General features: G+C 45.2%; 1 protein-coding gene across 15 annotated transcripts in view; it reads right to left on the bottom strand.

Moving 5' to 3' along the window:
- ST3GAL4 (ST3 beta-galactoside alpha-2,3-sialyltransferase 4) overlaps positions 1 to 16,878 on the bottom strand; it is a 116,200-nt gene that overhangs the window by 65,314 nt on the left and 34,008 nt on the right. For 6 of the 15 annotated variants that reach the window (XR_006415457.1, XR_006415458.1, XR_006415459.1 and 3 more), the window contains exon 1: positions 7,058 to 8,395. The exons of 6 other annotated variants lie outside the window; for them this stretch is intronic. The gene's annotated coding sequence lies outside the window, so the exon portion shown is untranslated. Of the gene's footprint in view, positions 1 to 4,154; positions 6,505 to 7,057; positions 8,403 to 16,878 lie in introns of those variants that run through there. 3 more of the 15 variants (XM_044437641.1, XM_044437635.1, XM_044437633.1) reach the window with 3 other exon arrangements.

Genomic DNA, 16,878 nt, shown 5'->3' with positions numbered 1-16,878 from the left:
CTGCTGCATCCACTGCTGGCTCATGTTCAGCCTGCTATCGACAAGTACCCTGCAATCCCTTCACAAGTGCCGCTCTCCAGCCACTTGTCCCCCATCCTGTACCTATGGCACATTCCTGATTCCCAAGTGCAAGACCTTGCACTTCTCTGTTTGTTTGTTATCTGTCTCTCTGTATTAGGTCCATTCACTTTCAAAGATATATGAATTTCAATAAAATAGCTGTATTTTTTCCACAGGCGGGGTAAAGATTTTCCAAATGTCTATGAAAAACATTAATTAAACTTTGAACCTGCTAAACTTGTCTCTTATCCTTGAGACGAGCATAGATTAATTGTTATTAATGATCTTAAGAAGCAGAACACTTCTGTGAAAAAATAAAGCCCTGGAAAAATTTTGGTGGGGAAATGAAGCATTTAGAATCCTAACACTAACCCTAACCCGTATCAGTGCTTGTACTGTGTCAAATTGTTGGTCCATCCAGCAAGCATTTTCTAGTCTGTCTGGAAGCGGTTCTCCAGGTTCTTTCCCAGCTCTAACCTGAAGATGCCAATGAGTGATCCTGGAGCATTTCATGTGCAAAGCCAACATGAAGTCTTCCAAATATTCTGGACTATAGCTCTCAGGAATTCTGACCACTGGCCAAGATCAAATTTTCCCCACCCCAGCTTGGTTTACTGAAGAATAAGCTAAAGGCGGGGCATGAATCTGCTAGTGACATTTATAGCACACATTGCTATATAAATCTATACATATAAATTTATACATACATATCAATCTATGTGCATACATGGCCAAATCTCATCGACATCAAAGGGGGGGGGCACAGCTCAGAGACCTGGCACCTTGAATTTTGGGCTCGAACGGGAACAATTAATTCCAGGTAGCAACAAGGAAGAGTCCATGCAAACCAAAAGGTGACACAACTCAACTTTACTGGGTTTCCCATCTCAATTAACACACCACAAATGGGAGTCCACCTGATCCTGTGAGCAATTCTAGAGCTACTGAAGGGCAGCGAGATAAAGATTGAGCTGTAAGGAAGGAAGTTCACAGTTGGACTCTCACCAGTGCCATGAAAGGCCCTAAGCAAAGCACGCCTTTATCCCCAGAGTTCCCACCTCCACCTGGCTATGTGAACAACAGTTTGGGTCAATGCATTTCAAAAGGATATTATAGAGCTCAAGGGAGCCACATGTGGCCCTCACTATCCCCCACTATCCTCCTCCATTTTTTAAAAAATTGCTTCTTTTGGCACTCTGTGACTGCTCCAGACACCAACATCCAACCTTGCCCACCCCTGCTTTAAAGGCTAAATTAATGCATATACACAAGTGCATGGAGAAAGTAACCCTGTACCCTTAAAGACAGAGCTCTGACCTTGAAAGGGGAAGTGGGAGATCCAACCTCCCTCCCACCCACATGTCCTTGCAGCCAGAATGAATTGCCCCAGCCACCCTGTGAGGTCAAGAACTCCACATTAAAGAAGGTGAAAAGAGGCTGATTCTGTGGGTGGGGAGTGTAGAAGACCAGAGTGGCCAGGATATGAGCTCTCTTTAGCCTCCTTCAGGCACCTGTTCTGCCCTTCCAAAGCACCTTTGCTAGATGGGCAAGAAGCTTGCCTTGTGAAAGACGCTGGGTTGAGAAGACACGAGGGCAAAGGTTGCACTTGCCGCTTATCCCATCCTGCAGAGCCTCATCATAAGTCTTTGCTTCTGGGAGCCAAGGAGGCTACACCCTTACAAATCCTTATATAAACATATCATTTTCTATTTGCTCTGCTTCTCTGCCCAAAGGGCATTTAAATAATAATAAATAAATATTGCATGAACCGCTCTACATTATGTCTGCTCGGCTGGGTTCAAACTGGCTGCATTATGCTTGTCAGTGACCAGCAGTGACCTATTCTTTTCATATCCAATCCCTCTCTGCCAGTGGTTCAACATGACTCCATTTCCGTGTTGTAATTAGGTATGCTATTTTCGGAAGATTACAGGTTAATTTCTTAAAGAAGCCATTTCTATTTCTTTCATTGAAATAACCTGAGAGCACTTTTCACGGGCTATATGTTAAACGTTTCTTAAATATGAAGGCGTTGATCACTATGGAACATATACGGTGTTGACTCTGACCAATTTCATTCCCCAAAATGAACTCGCCTAGCTTTGTATGCAAAGAGGATAAAACAATAGCTTCCAAGGGAAGAAAATAACAATTGACTAACTGCCTTGCCAAAACTAATGCCTTACCGGAACAATTACGTTCTTCCCTGGCAGGTCCGTTCATGCAAAAACCTCTTCCCAAGTCAAATGCCCATTTCTCAAGGGCTTTCCAGCTGTTCACACAGAGACCTACCCTCTGCCACATGAGGAGACGTAGGGACAGTGCCAGCAGAGGGCTCTCTTAGGGCAGCCCATCTCTTCTGGGACCTAGCATTGTCCTTTTAATATCCACAAACAGAGCCTTCCTTTGAGGAATGTTTGCTGTTTCAAACCATGGGTCATCACGGCACTATGGTCGTCACCGCAACCTATCTTGGGAAGTAACGTCACAGACATCTGTCTCTGTAGCTACTTCTAGTCCGACAGGAGAAACACCCAAATCTTCTGCCTATGCCACTGATTATAGCATTAAAAAGCGCAGAAGTTCCTTGTATCAAATCCCCTCCATGGAACAACACTGCAATTGATTATACATAATTGCTTCTAATTTTCTAGGCAGCTGCACAAGCAAACATGCCCTATATAAGTAACCCATTTGTCCTTTATGGATCAGCATACATAAAGAGTGGACCATAAAGGGCACGTGTATTAATATTAAGCAGTCCTAAAGCTGTTGCCAGAGCTGGTTGCCATGTGACACCAGGTTTTGTGCACAACATCTGGGACAGCATTTGCACTGCAATAGAAAGGGGTTCTAGAGCAAAGACAGTAACAACGACATGTGCTAAGATACGACATGAAACATCTGCAAAAGGTCCCATGTTCTGTTAGTGTAGCTTTCATGTTTTTTTTTTTTTAAATATCCGGCTGGCCACTGCCTGAGCAGAATGCTTGACTAGATAGAGGTCGGTCTGACCCAGCATGGCTCTTCTTACATTCTTATGCAGATATTCAGAATGCGATCTTATATCCACCTTCCTGCGACTATGCCCAATTTAAATTCCCACTAAGTCCCAGTGGGAATTATCAGCAGACATGTAAAGAATGCCATTGTCAATGCGTCCCCCTAGCATCCTACAGTGTAATTCTAACCCCCAGATCCATTGGCTGGAGCAGGCCCCTTGCTATGCCTGCAGAGAGCTCCAACGGAGTGGTTATAAATAGACACGGCCTTCAAACAGGCCAGTTTTGGGTTGTGGTGGGATGGAGAGGGCCTCCATTCTCTGTGGTGGTCCCAGATCAGGTTCCACTGGAGCAGTTGTAACTTGTCCACTCATCTCCCCACCTTCAGTTTAGGGTCTTTACCTACAGAACTCTGCAGATGCCATTTGAAAGTGCATGGTATCTAGGTATACCTGCGTTAGCTTCAAAAAGCATGTGTCCGGTGTGATCTTACATATTAGAAAACAGATTCGCATTTATCTAAGCCCAGCTTGACAAGAGTCAGGGGCCTTTATAAACAAAAAGCCTCGAGCCTGAAGTAAAAGCGAGTTGCTTAAAAAGGGGAAACAGAACACAAGGCACAGAAAGAGGGAGGGAGCAACCAGCACAGAGGTGCACAAAGTCAGCAAATATCAGGAAGGGCTGTGGCAGTACAAGATGTGTCATTTTGTGGTTAAGAGTAGCACACACAAGCACACTGCCATCGTCATGGTATGGACACAGGTCGTTGTGAGGAAGGGGTAACAAGTGACACAGGGGTAATATGAGTTAAGGGGAAAAAATGAAAGGTTACCATCACACTACATAAAAATTAAAAGTATTGCGTGGACTCACACCTACGAGCAGAAGACTGTAACTGGTGTGCTTTCCTAAACTTGTAAGGTGCGTCTTCATCTTCTTGTTCTAAGCATGGCTCACTACCATACCGCCTTCTCACCCACCGAATATTTTAAATATTTTGTGATTCCTAGCATGCCGCCTCCTACTTTATTTATATGCTAGATTTATGTCCAACCTTTTTTTTTCTTTTTTTAAGAATTTAAAGCGGCTTACTTGTCCCAGGGCAGAGAGGCTGGCGGGACACGGCTGTTTCTGGCTTGCAGAGGTCCACTGTGATATTGGAGGAGGTCATCCAGTGATATAAACAGAAGAGAGCCGGGCAGGAGCTCATAGGTTGAACAAGAGAGGTCAAAAGAATGGGGAGGTTTAAATACCACCCTTCATAGTGATGGGCTCTTTGCTACAATATAGCATGTAGTTCCACTTTCAATTAACGCATTTCCCTTCTGATTTGGCACTTTCAAGATCACAGTTTACTATACATTAAAAACACTGGAGTACAGATTGGAGAATGCTGCACTACAATGATCTATAGCATATATTAATTTTCTCCTTAAACCAAACACTTTTAGAAGGCTGTCCTGCTATATCAAAAGCAAAAAGAGCTGCCAGGTGAGAGTCCTTGATATTGTTAAATGTCAGCCCTCCACATTCAGGGGAGTTAGGAGCACAGACCCTCGCAAAAGTAGAAAAACCAACAGGGCTCCTCTTCGTCATTTATCGCTTCTTTGTTTTCTTATGTTCTTATTCCCTGACCACCCCTTTCACTCACGAGGGTCTCCTCTTTGCACCAAGGAAATGCCGGAGGATTTCCCTCTTGGGATGCAGGGCAAAGACGCATGCTTCAGAGGTCCCCCTCTCTCACCCTTTGCTTCTTCTCTCTCTATAGTGATGGCAATTTTCCACAGTAGGCCACAGAACTCGAAAAAGCCTCCCATTTAATTACCGATGGCAGTCTCACAAATAATCAGATCCACAAAAGTCAAACCCGCAGTATTTATACTGTGAGCAGAACTAGGACAAGCAATGGCTGAAAGGTGAATTCTCACTTCACACCATATAAATCGTTCCCCTGAATTAACTTTTTATTGCATCCTTTTTGCATTGCAACCTGCCATGAGCCTTAAATGACTGGGGTGGGTTTATAATTAAATAAATATTATGGGTCACGGACGTGCACACACAGGCAAACCGCATGCAGCTAAAGGGCCATCACATTTATTACAGTAATTAAAGGCAAGATCGCAGTGCAAAAAGACCCGCACTTTTATGTCTGCTGGTGAGTTCAAGACAGGCCTTAGCATTAAGCGAGATGTAAAGCTAAAGAGGGAATGGACAAATAAGGCCATTTGGTGTGTAGCCCATCAGCAGGTCCACAGAACAAGAGACAAGAACATTAGGTCATTCCCCCAAAGCTCAACCGAACCCGGATGTGGCTAAGTTAATCCTCTGAAAATGCAGGATCAGTGAGATCAAAGTCATCGGCAACAAAGGAACCCTTTAAAAAATAAAAAGTAGAAACCATGAATTATAGAATTCCTTAATGAGGCTAAACCCTTTAAAAAATAAAAAGTAGAAACCATGAATGATAGAATTCCTTAATGAGGCTAAAATTCTCCCCGGAGTGAACACATAATGGGATGCTGATGTACCCAGCAGAAAAAGAGCCACTTCGGGGCAGAAATGCACAAGTGGACCTTGCAAGATTGCATGACTCCAGCACTGCTTGGCGGGAAAAGACCCCCAGATGCAACCGAGATCAGCGGAGAAGCACTGCCTTGGCGGACACCATTTCAAAAATTATGTAGGGAAAAAGGAAAGGGCCGCTAAAGCTGAACAAGCAGCATACACCCCAGGCAAAGCCCCCAACTCTCATGCTCAACTTCCCTCCACACCTTTCAAGGAAGAGGTGTGCTAGAAGAAGGCCAGGGTGCAATAAAATGTTGCAGTATAGAATGCCAAGATTCCAAACACTCTGCTTCATCTCCAGCAAATGCTGGCTTTATCTCGTCATTCTCTTTCCACAATGTTCAGCATGTAATGCTCACTAAGCGTGCACAATCTATACCGATTTCCTCCCATTTTATGCTTTATCTCCTAAAGACTATCATCTGACGCACAAATGGTTCTGTTTTTGCTTTGGACACACAGGGATCTGAGATTGCTATTGGTATGCAAGAGACAAATCAGCCCTGAAACCTTTTGGCCCACACCTCCCATGAACCTCACCACTAGCTATGCTGACTAGGGCCAATGGGAGTTGTATGCCAAAGCATTGAAGGCCACAAGACACCCGTTTCTGATATGCTGGCAGAGATGTGGGAGATTTAGTTTACATCTCAGTGCAAACTCTCCTATTTCACACATCCCCAAACTGAAAGGCACTGAATTGCACTTTCCCAACTTTTGCCATTTATTTATTTTATCCTGTTCCTTCCTACCAGGAAATGGTGCTCAAAAGCAACAAGCATCAGCCCTTTAAAAATATGATTACTATAATCATAAATCAAAAACATTAAAAGTGCAATTAGAAAACACATCCAAGCCAACACATCAGTTTACATGCCAAAGATGTGCTTGAAAAGACATATTGTTTCCTACCAGTAAAAGGACAACATGGAAAGAACCAACATGTCCTCTTCTGAAGGGGAGTTCTAAATCTGAGGGAAAGCCAGCAAGAAGGCAATGCAGTTATCCAATTTAGAAAAACGTTAAAAATGCATATATTTGCAAAAAGCAGGCATAAAAATGCCTAGGTTAGATAAAATATGGTATGAAAACATATAAAAGCAAATTCACATAAAAATACCCCTAATAGGAGAAATGCAGATTCAAAAAACATATAAAATTAGCTTTTTATAGTGTGGATTTTTTCTCCAAAAAAAAGCATGTTTTCTTTTTAAAAAATCAAAAAGATATTTTATATGATTTTGACACAAGATTTTGTGCATTGGGAAAAAGTTGCAGATGAAACAGAACTGAAAGTGACATATTCGGCTATGTATAGATTTATCGGTTCGTGTTCCAAAAGAGTAAACGGGGGGGGGGGGGATTGAAAGCAGAGGAAAACTAAGCCTATCAAACTATCGCAGAGCAGAGCAAAAGAATCTTCTTACCAACTTCTCCAGTTAGCATGTGCTTTCCAAGGCCTCACACAATCTTCCGTAAGCCCAAAGTAGCTACTTCTCATTAACTAGTATGGGCACGTCTGACAGACCCAACGCAACAACGCTGAAGCTCCCCAGATGTTGCAGTACTGAAGTCCTCGCACTTTCTGACCACAGATTCTGGCAACGGGGAAACAGCAACGGCTCAAACTTGTCCAGCTTCAGCGCTTGAAAAACCTGCCACTGTCTTGCACAAGGGGGCTTCTGCTGACTGCCAGTCTTTCTTATGCTGCTGCTGCTAACCCAGAGACTTCACGGAAATGACTAAGGATAGGAAGGCCCTATGAGCCCACAGTTCACTCACACAAGGAGTTCAGCTCCAGGCCGCAGTTGTTAAGCACACAGCAAAAGAGTTCACCAACAGCCGGAACCATATGCCTGCAGCATTGGAATTCCCTGTGTATCTTCCAGGATGACTTTATAAATTCAAAGAAAAGCAACCCAAGGACACAGAGCAAGAACGCCTGGCCCTCCTGAGAACGAGGCGAAGCTCCTTTTCAAAACCTCCTCTTTCTGTGAAGCTAGCCGCTCAAACTCCTAGTTCCAGTGCCCTCCTTTAATTAAGCGCAAGTGCATGTAACTGAAGAAACAGAAAGTTTGCACATTCCTCAACTTCCTTCACTTTCCTTGGTTGTTCCTCCTGTGTCTGGCTTCACGCTACATGTTGCTCGGGTCAGGGAAATTTTAAAGCACCATGCAGTCAATCAGCCATCGTCATCCTGGGGGAAGGGAAGGAACGCAAGGAGCAGCAGCAACGCAACCACATGCGTACAGCTGCCGGCGCGGCAGGCCCCACGCAAGTCCCCACTGCCAAGGTCAGAACACGTGACTTCTGTCCATCGGCACAGGCTGCTCCAGTATCCTTCCACACTGATCTGGTTGTCCGTGGCCCAACTCTCCTTGGGGGCCATGTGGATGAAAGACAGGGTGGAGCGTCAAAAACAGGGTGGAGCGTAAATAAATAAGGAAAAACCATGCTTCTTGCTATCAAGAGTAGCCACTGCCGCTGGATGCCATCCTCAGAGATCCATGAAGTATGTTTGGGCTTAGTAGCCAAAAAATCATTCCTGGCAGCCAGCATATGAATACAAAATGCAGCGCTGAGCGTACGACACCCTTCCTGGCCACCAAGCGAGTAGCAACCTGTCCTTTCCACAGAATTAAGGAGAAGAGCAAAAGTGCCAATGGGATTGAGAACTGAACACTGCCCCCGCTTCCGAGACAGTCCTCAGCACAGCAAGCATCTGTCTGCACAATCAGTATTAACCATGTAAGGAGGCTCAGTCTGAGGGAAATCTGCCTGATTCTTTCATCCCTCCCTGCTCCGCTCCCCTTCTGAATCCAGCCTGTTTGCTCCCTTATGAAACAGCTTCTGTGGGGCAAAACAAGGGAAATAAAACTGAAATTTCACTTTGAACTATTATTTTGAATTTGAACTTTGAAATTGCCCACATAGTACCTTGGCAAAACAAACTTCCCCTGACCTTAAAAAAAGAGAAAAAAAGAAAAATAATCTACCTGTGCTTGGAATGAAGGAGCTTGTCATGGGAGTACTTTGGAAGGAATCTAATTTTAGTTCAGTTTTATTAGTACCAATAAGAACTGGGAACAGAACTATCCTCAAAACATACTTGCATGTTTATCTGACATCTCATACTATGTTTAAAATGTTTAACACAAAACGTTTTTCTTTAAGAGAAACAACAATAATAAACAATCCATTAATGTGTGGCTCGCCAATTCAACCCCAAACTAATCTATGGCATGTACTTCTAAAATTATTTTCACTTTTTAATAGTTTTGTACTAAAAGTGTGTGTGTGTGTAAATTTACTGTCTGGTTGCTCACCATGCAAACATGCCAGAATCTCTAGATGAATGACTTGGAATAAAAATGGTGTTACAAATACTGCTAACAGTAGCTTTCAAAACACTTCTTAAAAGCTTGGTCACTGTTAAGAGCCTCTTAAGAAGGAGAAAAGAAAATATTGCTCTTTGGTTCTGCACTTATTATCCTCAGAAATTTATGGGAAATGCTCATTATAGACAACAGTCACATTTAAAAATCCATGTTCCAGACATCAGAGGGCAATTCAACCATTAGGACCATGCAGCGCTGACATCATCTTGGGAAAGCACCTTTTAAAAAGGATGGCTTTTTCATCTGTGGTCTGGCAAAGGTTGCTTCATTGCAGTTCATAACTACAAATGTTGGACAGTCCATGCTACCAAACAATGACTGACTCAAAGCCAGTTGTTAACTCGATAAGCTGCTTACTTATAAGCAAGTTTCTGAGAATTGCCAGACAACCACCCAAGGAAGAGGCCTTGGAGGGCTTCTCTTCAAGGAAGTGCATGATAACAGGAGCAGAAAGTGTGAGGAGCAAGTAACAGGGGCCTCATGAAAGAAAAGGAGAACTTTTAACATAACATGTTGATCCTGGCTAAATCCCGAACAGACCACCAACTGCACACTCAGATTCAAGTTGGCCAGCCGGTTTGATACTGCTATGACCAGCGGCTGGCCCGGATCAGTCCATATAATTCCCCCGAGTGCTGCAAGCCAGAGAGTGGGTGGGCTTCCCAGCAGGGGTGCAAAATGCAAGTTTCCCCATATGATCGCTGTAGCAGAGTTGCACCGCTGGCACCAGGCCAACTTTTAACCACTGCACTGGCTCTCATACCAGGTGGTTTTGGGGAGATCAGGAATGGCTTCCAAATCTTTTAGCAATAGCAACAACAAAAGACCACACACCCCTCCTAAATTAAGCTACTGAAATCAAGAAAGCTTTGGAGCAGAATTTTGTGTTAAAGGATGTGTGTGGCAAACCACTTGTGTTACAGAGAGCAAATTCTGGGCTGAGCATGGAATTAAAGGTCCCTTGTTCAGTGATTAGGCATCCACCATCCTGATCCACTGGTTTGTTCCTGGCATTAGTGAGCTTTGGGATTCCGGAGAAAAGAAAATAGATCCGAAAGCCTATAGCCTACCCCCACTTGTAATAATGAATTGTTGTTCATTAGTGCTTCAGAAGTAGCCCACAGAAGCCAGGAGATGTGACTTAGCAGCAAGTGCTTTTTGCTGAGGTAATAAGGTCAATTGTTTTCCTTTGTATACAACCATCAATCTCTGCCTCCAGTCCCTCTGTCCAAGACACACGATAAGCTTATATTCTGACCACTCTATTTTTCTTCAGGACAGAGTACTGGATATTTTCGGCATGTGCAATGACCCACTGCTTAGGCCTAGGCTGTGACCCAGCGGTCGCTCTCTTCACATGAACAAATTATGAGAGCTATCAATGTTAATTTACCCATGAGAAGTTGCAGCACAGGGTGGCTATCATCATGAATATGCAAGCCACGGCTTCTCGCTTTGCCCAAATCTAGGTGCTGGGTAAACAAAACAAGCTGGGGCTTACCTATTCAGAATGGAGAGCACATGCCACGGTTCACCAAGGGTTTATTCAGCCATGCTGCATTGCCTTGCCGTCCAAACCAGGATCCAATTGTGTCTTGCCATTAGCACCCTTTCTGTTGTGCTAGTGGCAACAGAAACTATTGACAACGGGGATATTGACAACAGGCAACTGTCGGTTTCTGCTGGCACCGCTCAGTTAGCCCAGGCAGCCACGGGATCCTTCCCCTCCCCTCGTGAGAAACAGCAGCATTCAAGCAGTGCGACGGGGTGAATGCACGGTTGAGTCGGGGTCTCCACCAGCCGGTTTCCAGCACCTTGAATCTCCATCACCATTGTATTATTATATAATTATAGTATAATTATTATATATTACATTATTACAAGTGGGGCAGGCTATAGGCTTTTGGGATCTATTTTCTTTTCTCCAGAATCTCACAGTCCCCTGCTCTAAGCAGCTGGCTGACTGCTCCAGTATCAGGTCAGCTGAGCTCTGTGCGTTGCCCGTGCTCTCTGCCTCAGAATGGAGATTAACACAGTCCCATTTCTTTGATCTGACTGGTGGCATATTTGCAAAAAGGAAAATTGCCCCAGTTACTGATGATGCTACTAAGTGGTTCTGCACACGCGTCAGCAACATCCGATCCAGGTGTGGTGCGTGGCCCTTGCAGATCGCTGGGGCCGTCTACCCATGACTGAGCATCACCAACAGAAGCAGAAACCTTGTTGTTGCTGGTAGAGTTCTGCCATGCTAAACCAGCCTCACACAACAGCACTGGAAGCCGATGATGAACCACCAGAGAGTATTAAAAGGAATTCATATAAATAACCAACACATTAGACAGGCATTCAGATACTAAATACTTATGGAAAGGAGCCAAGCCGGGTTGTAAAAAGGGCTCCGTGGTTGTATAGGCACCAAGGAGCGTAGTTGCCACCAGCCAGTTCTTGGCCGATAGTTCACGTATTAATTTAATGACAAAGGGATTTGGGAGAACAGCCAAAGGAAACATCCACTTTGCCTACCCCATCCAGGTCACTAAATCTGGGGGAACCTCAAGGGAAGCCTATTGGAACCTGCATTCCTCATTAGGTAGCACAGAATTTCCCTGCCGCGTGCAGACCTGGCTTGAAGAAATTGAGCTACTGGGCAGGCTGTGAAATGCACATGTCTCACATGTGATGCTGGCCAGTGCCCTGATGCAAAAGACAAGCTTTGTTCTCAGCCCCTTGCAGGCAGATGGGAGTAACCGCATCTTTTCCAATGCACTGACAATGTTCAAAGTGGAAATAAGGCAGGGCATTCAATGCCTTTGCGTAACATGTCGAAAGTTCGTTCACATGCCTGAGAAGCAAACTCAACAACTGAGGGAGGACTAGATAAAGCATTCCGGGAAGCATGCCCTAAGAGAGGAGACCCAGCCATGCAAGGACCCCCCTACAGCGTAATTCCAACCTAATCTCAGCTATCCATGCGCTGGTGCCTTCCAGAATGGACCGCTGGAATGCGTTCTAGGCAGGGAAGTCTAGGTGATTCTTGAAGGTGATTCTGATGTGTTCATAGATGTGAAATGTGTCTGTCCAGTTACCAGTGGGGCAAAGCTTTGGGCCCATGGGTCACATTCGCTGTGCTCGTATAGCTGATATGTAAGATAGGGATGTTGACCAGTTTAAACCCCAAACTGTCTGGGACCATGTTATCTGAGGGACTGCTTCCACCCGCACCGGCCTTTGCAATTAGCTAGCAACATTACATATTTAAGCTAGCAGGCATGAAAGGGAGGCCTTTTGGGTAGTGGCCCCACCTCTCTGGAATTCTCCAGTGATCCTACAGATCTCACCCATTTAAATGGCATTTTGTGGTGTAACAGCTATTCTGGTTGAAATGATGTCATACTTGTTAGTGGAGCTGTTTTGATGGCTTTGGTTTCTTGCTGTTATGACATGTTGTTTTTATGAGGCTGTTTGGGACTTATAAAAAATACAGATGGAAGCTGTCTTGGGAGGGCAGCTACCATAAAGACAGCTTGTAAATCTTTCAGGCAAATAAATAAACAAGCGTACAAGAAAGGAATCTTGGGCGTACGATCCTGCACGTGTTGAGACACAGAAAAAGCTTTCCTCAGCTGGCCACTGCATCCCACTGGCAACTTTGGAAAATGCTTTGTGCTACACGGCAGGGAAGAAAACCTGCAGCTACTTTTCCAAGCACATGGAAGAGGCCATCGCCTCGGGAAAGTTAACACTGGAGGCAGTCCAACAGGTTTAAAGGGGGCAGAACTGGGTTTAAGGTCAGGGCTCAAATAAGGAGCAAGCTGGGCTCAAGTTTTGCCCACAGGCGAGGGTCAGGGGAGCTTCATAGGTGGGAGGCACCCTCCTCTCCCAAAAACCAAACAATTAAACAAATTCCTCCCTCCTCCACCCCCACCAACGAGGGATCCTGTAGCAGGTGCAAATGCACACTTGTGTACAAGTTAGGCCATGCTCTCTCGTTGATACACTGAACTAACAGGCACAGAAGCAGGGCTGAGCCTACTGGCCTCCACTCCCAACCTTTGGACACTCAGAGGTCTTGTGAAAAAGGGCATTCAGGATACACACAGCTGTGTGCATGAAGGATCCCTACTCAGTGCAGAGATGTTGGAGCCAGACCATCGGGCAACATTTTGCATCCCTTGAAATACGTTCAGTGATGGGGGTCATTTGAGCAGGGCTTTTGAGAGGGGGCGATGCTTCCCAGCCAGGTGGCTTCAGCAGCCCCTCTCAGCCAGGAAGGAAGATGCACTTGAAAGGGGAGGGGAAGGAAGCAGCCCTTCCTCATCACAGAGGCGTTTCTCTGCTCCTCTGCTCCTCATTTGCCTACAGGAGATCACACAAAGCGATAACGTGTCCCCTTGAATGAGGACGCGAAGTGGCTGCCTGTCCCCTTTTACAGAAGGTGATCCTCCGAAGGATATCAAAAGTCTGCCCTCTGTTTTGAAGGCATCCTCGGTCTCTATGGCTGTCCAGCCCATGTCTGGTTTAAAGATAATGAGCCACCAGAAGGAAGGAAAAACGATCTTGAAGTTGTCTAGCAGCTGCTCCTGGAAAGGAGACTGAGCAAGGCACACAGGTCAAAATCATGCATGCTTTGAAGGGATAAACTATATTTCTAGTTAAGTTGTAATCATGTCATCTAAATGTGTATTTTTACATATGAAGTAGCACGGACCCACACACAGCCGTGCGTATGTGCACACACATACATAAAAATGGGTGCCCTCATTTTTCTTTTGTTTAGAGAGGTATTTCCTCTTTTAGGGGACTCATCTGGCCATTCTACTAGAAAGTGGGGTCCCCTCCCCCCCCCAGGAAGGGACCCTCCTCCTTTTTTGCAGTACCAAAGATGCTCATGAAAATACACACTCACAAATGTTTTGGCTGAGACCTGCTCAGGATTAACTAGCATGTCCAGGTGCGAACACAATGCCACGATTAAACTGTGTGAGAAGTGTAAAGTGCTCACTTCAGCTACCTTTTGGAAGGCAGCCACCTTGTTTCCACAGTAAAAAGACAAAAGGAAACAGAGGCGAATAGGACACCTATCCAGCCCCCTCGGAACAGCAAGTGACAGTGTATGTAACCCGGAAACCAATTACTCAGCCTAGCATTCAGTGAGGGTGAAAAACTTTGCTAAAAACAGCAAAAGCGATCTGCTTACATTCAGAAATAACCTGACCGTTTGCTGAAGATATGCTGACTACGCATTTAAGTTCAAGAGGGTAATTGCTCATTGCGCTGCGTCAACTGGCTTCCAACGTATACGGGCAAATGAAGGGAAATTCTGGCAGGCTGATGCAGAGCCTTTCCAGACTGAGGGCTCCCCGTGCTACCAGTGAGCAGACACTGCATAAGCTATTCCCTCTTTTATTCCTTAAGAGATTTTCTTGGATAAGTGAAAAGATGGAAGAAGCTGTGGAAAAACACAGGAAGGTTGCGAGTTGAAGACAATGAAGACCCACAGCACAAACTCCCATGAATGGGGAAGAGAAATGACGCCACAGAAAGCTACAGATGTAGGGCTGGCTACCCACGGCTGAACACGCATACGGCAGATTGTGTGATGCCAAGGCAACAGTGGGAGGCCAGGCATATCCCGCACTGCTTAATATGCTCGCACATGTACCGGATACTCTCATTCTGCTAACAGATACTTGGAGATGATCACTACTGTTTAATATTTGTAGGCACCAAGAGCCGTTTCTGCGCCAAGGCATCCATTAGCTCTGCAGATTGACAATCTGAGTTAATTGAAATCCAAGTGATCTATCTAAGCTACTCCATGAATACCAATCCATACCACCAGGGATGAAATGGAACAGTTTATACTGGCTGCCAATATCAGCCTGCCGTGACAATAGAATCCAAGTGTCTTTAGGGAAATTCACACAGAGGTTCTGCTAATGCCTCCAAAGCCATACCACTAAAACACAAGCAGCAGAAATAGCATGGGAGGAAGAGAGGTGGAGCGAATGGGTGGGAAGCAAGGGGACAGGCATCAGCAGGGACGAGAGGCAGCTGCTGGTGCAGCCCTCCCTACTCCCACTGCGGGCAGAACATGCTTTGGGCCGAGGAAAAAACATGGCCCAGGTAAGATCCTACATGCACCTGGTGGGATGCTATGGTAGCAAGCTTTTAAGTATGGGGAAGGGGAAGGGGTCTGCAGCTCAGGAGAACCATTGATGGTGCACACAAGACTCCAAAAGAGCTGATTCACAGGTGTTCCATCACCCCGTGAGGCACTCCAGGCTGTGAAATCTCCCGACTAGAGGGGAGAGGAAGGTCCCACAGCAAGATTTTTACGTGGGCTAGATTTCACACGGGGCAGGGGAGACATCCAAACAAACAACCGCTCATTCGTGCACAGAAATCTGAAGGTGGAAAAGATCCCTCCTGGGGATCGTTGTTACCTGCCTCCCCACGACTGCCCACATTTGTTTCAGCTCTTCAAGGCAGATTTCTCCAACAAATAGTAAATACTCGCCTCGCTGTCCAGTGCGGTGCGACTTTCGCTTCCACTGCAGAAAAAGACCTACCTGAGCAGCAGAAGAGGAGAATTCCCCTCAGGCTGTAAATGACCCATCCCTTAAGTGTTCTCTCGGAGCCACTCCTGACTTGAAGTAAACTTAGGAGACAGGAAAGTGGGACACTGCTAGGTTTTTCCATTCCACCCAGAACGAGGACTGCTTTCCATGGCTTTATCCACCTTTGAGCTTTAGATGTCTTTCAGCAGCCAACACTTTCCTGAATCAACTGCCACCATTGATGTAAACACCTTGCTTTTCCAGCAAGAGCTCTGCCTGTCTATTTGCTAGTGCTCTGACGGGCGGTTGGTGCCCAAGGAAAAGAAGTTTAAGTTTTATTGCTGCACAGGGGACCATTTTCATAAGGGATAGCACCTAATGAGAGAAAGGTTAATACTCCTCTCCCAGGATTCGGCAACACCTCTGAAAAGCATCTCCCCCTGCAAGGCAATAAAGTTTAGAAAACTAGTTTGACATGATCTGGGGTGTGATGCAAATTAATTGAAGGATGCATTTCACTGAGATATTTGGATGAAAAAAACACAGTCTGGCCAGAAAAAAATGCATATACAAATATTACATTAGCATATATGCAGAACTCATATCCTACAGGCACAGGACCAAAATCTTTTAAGTGCTTAGAAACACCTCAGAAGACACCCTCGTTACATGACCTTAGGCAAAGCAAACCTTATAAAATGGTTGGGATTGGCACCAAGAGACAGCCTTGCTATATTCCCAGGCATTTTCAGTTTGCACTTCCTCCTCAGTGCTAATTTCCATAGAGTTCCTCTGGGTGATAATTTAAACTTTGAGAACATGCTTTTATTAGTTTTTTTTTATGGTTGTGCTATCTTGGCAACTTTGCATGATGCCACCTTGCAAAATGTTGTTTCTATTGTACAAAATAAACAAGCATAAGGAAAAGAGATAATGCTTGTTAAGCTCTATGAATTCTGCAAACACACTAAATAAATTGGAGGATTCCATATATTTATCCCACTTCAAATAGCCTGCAGTGAATCCTTCAAGAAAACTTGCAAAGTTAGACACACAGCAGCCCCCGCCCTTCATCTAACTGAAGCCAAACCCAGTGGTGTCTCTACCATAGGAGACCCCTGCAAGTCCTTGCTGGGGGGTCTGTCCACTCCATCACCTGTGGGAAGAGCTGCCCCACAGCAGGGTGGGGGAAATAGGTATCCAGCTCTGGCCCTCAGGCTGCTGATCTCCCCTGGTGTCAAACTATAAGATCTGTAAAACAAAGAGCCAGCCAGGCAACACAGGATTACA

This window comes from Varanus komodoensis, unplaced genomic scaffold, assembly GCF_004798865.1.
Source record: "Varanus komodoensis strain SLA01 unplaced genomic scaffold, ASM479886v1 scaffold30, whole genome shotgun sequence".
Classification (NCBI taxonomy): domain Eukaryota; kingdom Metazoa; phylum Chordata; class Lepidosauria; order Squamata; family Varanidae; genus Varanus; species Varanus komodoensis.
The sequence above is the reverse complement of the archived record's forward strand: the minus strand, read 5'-3'. Positions and strand labels throughout refer to the sequence as shown.